We start from the raw sequence: 6,000 nt of genomic DNA, 5'->3' as shown, positions 1-6,000 counted from the left end.
AAAACAAATATCCACTCCGATCCAAGGTGATAAAGACAAACACTATGTTTCCCTGCAAGCGCATCTCATAGCCGCGGAATGGTCATTATCATTTCTAAATTTTCCTCCGAATTTTTCAAATTCCGCGAATAGAGACAAGGCCCTGTCCCTGCCCACTGATGGTTGCTATAGCTTACCACAAAAGTTTCCTTTTTCGACATTGGGGAAAGCTAATCACGTGGTACGATCTCTCGCGATTACTGTCAGAGGATAAAGAATGAACATGGACGAAACATTTTCATGACATTTGCTCTGAGATCATGAGGTTGTAGCCAAGCCATACATCTTCCAAAATGAATTTCCTTCGATTCCTTACAGATAGTTTAGTACACCAGGTTAATTATATATGATCTGGTCGAGGTATTTGAGACGTCGACCCGGTGATAAAGGTTAGCACTCCTTATGTATTTCTAATTTCAGAAATGACGATCTTTCTTTCATAAAATGTGAAATGAAGGTTATATTAGACAAATGTCTAATATAAAGTTTTTTCTGAACCATACATGACGACCTTCTCTTAAGATAAATCTGGTTGTTTTTGATACAGTGGGGTCATATTTCAGTGTGTTTGTTCTGTCTCCCACAATTTCTCTCTGATAGCTTCTGGTTGAGGCAATTTTTATTTACAAAATTGGCATCTAAAGTTAGCGTACAAAAACCTACAAGAATGTGGGGATAATAAATACGACGGGCAAAGTTACTTGTTAGTTATAATTTAGAAATAGAAAACGTTTGCCGTGTTTCTATCTAGTTATAGAAACACGAGTGGAAGTTTAGGAGAACGAGGAATGCTTTGGGAACACGAGCCGCAGGCGAGTGTTTCCACAGCTTTTCGAGTTCTCTCAAATTCTTACGAGTGTTTCTATAACTAGATAGAAACACGGAGAACATGTTTTCTGATCCCTTTAGAGAACACCGCGACGAAAAAAACAACTTGTTAAATTTGATTATCAAAGTGTAAATGCTCTTTGCTCGCGTCATCATTACGTTAACAGCTCGTGCTAGTTCTGTGTTTCTATCGAGTTTTAGTGTAAATCTACTAGCGCTCTATCACGAATGCTGTTCTCTGATTGGTTATGCTACTCACTATCTATTTAACAAATAGATTCCATGTTGCCGTGCATCGCAGATGACGTCAAAATGTGGTAAGAACAAAAAGTGGCATAGGAGGCGATAGCCGAGTGTGTCACCGATGTTTCTTTCCACATTTTGACGTCTTCTGTGATCTATTACTGAACAGACGCAAGGCAACATGGAATCTAGTTGTTTTACATAATAAAGAAACAAACTACTACAGAAAAAGCCCGCCTTTGCCCACTTTGACAAACACGAAAAAACGCCATTTGACGTAATCTGTTGTCTATACAAAATGAAGCAATCTTATTGGTTGCTAAGCGTAGCAAAAAAATTCTGATTGATCCAAGAAAATCACGCCACTGTCAACTTGAATAAGGCGTCGCTACTTGTGGAATGAATGTGTTTATTTGACATCAATGAATCACGCCACTGTCAACTTGAATAAAGCGTCGCTACTTGTGGAATGAATGTGTTTGTTGACATCAATCTGTGTCAACAATTATTTTTGAGACAGAGAAAAGTTGAATTTTTTAAATAAACTAGACGCTCTAAGAGCGTTTACTCGGGCTTCGCACCGCAATATAAAAACGTGCTTTACGGAAACGCGTATTAGACACAATAAAAACAAATTAAAGAATCAGGATATTTTAGCACAAGAGTTCCGCATAGATATTTACTATTCAAGTTGCTTGGTTGGGTATCCTCCTAATCCAATCGCAATTTTGTGAGTTTAAACCATTCTGGTTCAAGAATGAAGCGCAGCTGTCTACGCATGTACGGAAAACTTGTTTGCAAAGAATTTTCCAGGTCTTTTTACAACTTATGGCGATTACATTGTACATGCTAGCAGAAATTGTAGGAAGTTCGTTTACTGGTCGTGGCGATCCGAGTAAATTGTGTAGCTGAACATCTTTCCCGTGTCGCGATCTTAAAACCTTTTCAAGAGTCACGTCTCCTTTGGAGAGCGAATAGATAAACTCCTTCGCGAAAACAACAGCTCTATGAGGAGGCGCAAATTGCATTGAACTTAATTTGCATAAATTTCAAGTTGTATTTTTTGCGGATAACTTCCGAGAATTTGCGACCCTTAACGAAGTTTATGAAGAAGTATTTAACCTACATAGAGGATATTACACGGTGGCTCGAAGATATGAATTTTATGTTCGAGTGGCAAGAACAATATCTCACGAGTGAGCGAAGCGAACGAGTGAGATATTGTTCTTGCCACGAGAACATAAAATTCATATCTTCGAGCCACCGTGTAATGTTCTTTTTATTATATGGAGAAACCAATTCAACAAAAGCAAAAGGCGGGAATCGTGAGATCATTGAACGATACGACACTCACAAAGGTGACATACGGAAAATACGCCACTCGGGTCCCGGATGAAGTGGCGTATGGAATCTACGAGTAGTTTAGTTCCCAGTAAAACACTCTTCTCCATATAATAAATATTTTTATTGAATCAAGGCAGGGGTATTTTTTAAAAGGAACTCATTTATAAGGGGAGATACGGCATTCTGTTTTGCTATATAATTTGGTTTTATACTCGTCCAGTTCATGTCACGCAACATGATTTTCTTAAGCAGTCAGACACAGCTTTCTAAAAGAATTGGCGATTGCTAAGACTGCTAAATATATTTGAACTATCAGTGAAAGAAATTTGGCTAAACTATCGTCAATGCAGATTTTCCTTAGGACTTGGCAAGAACATTGGTTCGTCAATAATCACGCACAATTCCCCGCACAATAGACGTTTTAATTTTCCCGCACAATTTGCCTCCAAAATGACACGTTATTTTTTCCCTGCACCCTACCAGAAAGCCAACTAACTTGGAGGTAAGATATTTAATTCAAGCTAAAGAAAGTCTTATCTTTATGAATTTGGAGATCGACATATTTAGCGCGGTGCAAGAAACAAGTCGCATGTTTTTAATGAGCTACCAGTCCAAAAACGTTTTCGTATTTAGCTCGTTTTATTGCAATATGATTTGCTTTACTGCAATGTTCTAAATAATAACAGCAGTAGCCAAATGCAGTCATTGACTGCCTATGTTTTGTCAGTGTTTTCGTAGTTTGAGCATATCGCGATCGGCTCAGTCGTTATCTCACGAGAACGTTTCGAGCTTGACCTTTGCTTACCTGGCTGGCTTTCAAGCAATATATTTCGTGGACCGACCTTTTCCGAAAACGATCGACATCTTTGTATGCGAGATGAACGTATAAGGCGCGATTCTCACCAAAACGTTCTTCGCAAAACACCGCGTTCTGTCACGAAGAGCGAGCAATGTCGCGTTTCTCTTCCCCACTTTCCATGGTCTACGCATGAAACGCCTGGGACCATGACCCCGCTTTTGGCGACCAAAACGCTTGCATTTTATGACTCGGGCTTTCTTACGGAAGCCCGAGTAATTAATGTCACAAACATTTTGTTTATTGGGTTTGTTGTATTCGAGACAAAGCAATGGTTTCTTACCTTAGGGTAATTCCAAGGCCAATTTTGTGTTTGGTTTGGTCTCGCTCGACTGCCGACTGAGACTGCTCGGATATTTTTTCTGAGTCATTTTCTAAAACAGAAACGGCTTTTTCTTTCTTCTTCCTGCTTCTCGAACCTGTTCAATGCCTCAATAAGACTTTTTGCACCTTACCTTTTGTCCAGTCACGTAAAATATTATCTTAATTCTCAAAACTTTCCACCATTTAAAAAAAAGAACAGATGGAAAAACTTTGTGATGATGACGTCAATCGTGCGTCTGCCCTCTAGCAGATCATAGGCGAGAACCATTCAAAATGCGAGAATAACTTGGGTTATTATATAATCTGTGATAAAGAGTGAGCAGAGTAGCAGTGTGCCCTTGTTAACAATATGATCATGACGGCCGCTTCTTGGCGTTTTTCGAAGTGTATGTGAATTGAAGAGGATTAAGATAAAGTTTTGAACGACTAGTAGACTTATACTAAAATAATTAGATTATTCGCTCTCGATTTCTATCGCGCGATAGTCGACTCGGGCTGCGTCCTCGTCTACAATCACGTGATAGAAATCTCGAGCTCCTAATTTAATTGTTTAATAGAAACACGATTTTTAACCACCCATCGCGCGTATTTTGTTAGGGCTGTTTTATAATATTCCTTTCCTGTAGATAAGTTTCTACATGCGGGAAAAATTTCTCCCAGAGACATCTGATAATTCGACTAGACCAATTCTGTACTGATAACGTCTCAATCTAAAGTCTTAAGGACGTTCGCGCGAAAATTTTCCAACATTGATTTTTTTCTGAGACTTTTACCACTGTAAGATGATGAGTTAGTTATGTCAGAAATGTAAAAAAAAAATGGGAGGTCATCGACTTCGTTTTGGAGAGAACATGCCCGGAAGAACAACCTAAATCTGAAAAAATCGGGCTTCGTTAGCGAATAAGGCCAAAGTGTCTGTACGCCCAAAAATATTGCAATTAGATCTTTGAAGTGAAATGTTCTCTGCCTAATATTGTTCAAGTGGACCTAGTAAGTCAATTTAGTCAACTGGTGAGGTTCGTTAAAGAACAAGTTCGCATTGGCGACCATAGTTTCACGCGTTTTGCAGCCAAAAGATGGTAGGATTCGATGTCCCGAGTACAGGAATCTTGATTTTTTTTTTTTTTTTTTAACTTTACACATTGATTTTCTGTTCATTTTTGGACAATGTGGAGATAATTGTAAATAAAATCTGTTTCTGGAAAGAAAAGTAGGGGTCACCGAACGTCCAAGATCGTTAAATCCAGACAAAGCTATAGCAATGGCCATCTGTCCTATCATTGTTCATTTTGGGGAGATGTCAACAACTACCCGCGCCTTACAAACGACTTATCCATTACGGAAACGAAACCGACAAACGGACTTCTAAAAGACCGACTTAACAATAGACGGACCAAAAACCGACCTATCTGACTAACAATAGACGGATCGAAACCCACCAATGACTGATGACAAACTTTACACGAGTCTTTCAGCCAATACCATCATGGCTATACTGACCAATCACGTTCAACGGACCAGACTTATAAGATCATCGACTGACAAACACTATTCACTTGACTCTGAAAATGACTGCCGCTCAGGTTGTCGAAACGTCAGTCACCAACAACAGTTTTTTTCAGAACTACACTCACCAGGACGATCACACTATACGAACTATTGTTCATTTTATTCCTTAGCGCGCACTCCCATGCATGACGTGGGGTGTGAATTTGCATGCGCAGTAAGGATGGGCAGAAACAATTAGCGCAAACGTCCTTAAATGAGCTGTTAGGCATCTCGAGTTAATTGTAGCACTAACAAATCAATCCTGAGACACCCGGCTCCATACTTAAAAACTGGTGTATTTTCATATCGCGTCTAAAACGTGTCAATCATGGATGACTGAGGAGCTGAAGGCGGGAGAGCTGGGTTAGGATTCTACCCACGGCTCAGCCTTATCTACTCTTATAAACCTAATGACATACTACTTTATACGCAAGATTACTCACTGACTGTCACATATATATACACACAAAGGAACAACTCGGGTATTCTTTTGCAATTATTCAGTTATTAGTTCATCAGTCAGGCCTTCCTTTTTATCTGAGATGCTAAAAGTAGATACATACCCCGCCCCCCTCCTTAAACTTCTTTGCTATGACTTGTATATGATGCAGTGTGTGGACATCGTTCTTTAATAAGTTCTCGTTTTATTAGTTCTGCATAGCTCTTCTTGCCTTAACATCCAAGCTAATGATGCTTGATTCGTTAGTTTTTTCTATAGTGTAAGGGGGCAGAGATCCGTTGTAGTCGAGGGATTTCTTCAGGGGCTGCGGCATTCTATTTGGACGTGGGATATCCGTATCGTCATGGCCATCACCTCT

The sequence above is a fragment of the Orbicella faveolata genome, unplaced genomic scaffold, assembly GCF_042242905.1.
Source record: "Orbicella faveolata isolate gen_17 unplaced genomic scaffold, um_ofav_v1 contig_37, whole genome shotgun sequence".
Classification (NCBI taxonomy): domain Eukaryota; kingdom Metazoa; phylum Cnidaria; class Anthozoa; order Scleractinia; family Merulinidae; genus Orbicella; species Orbicella faveolata.
Note: the sequence above shows the minus strand (reverse complement) of the source record.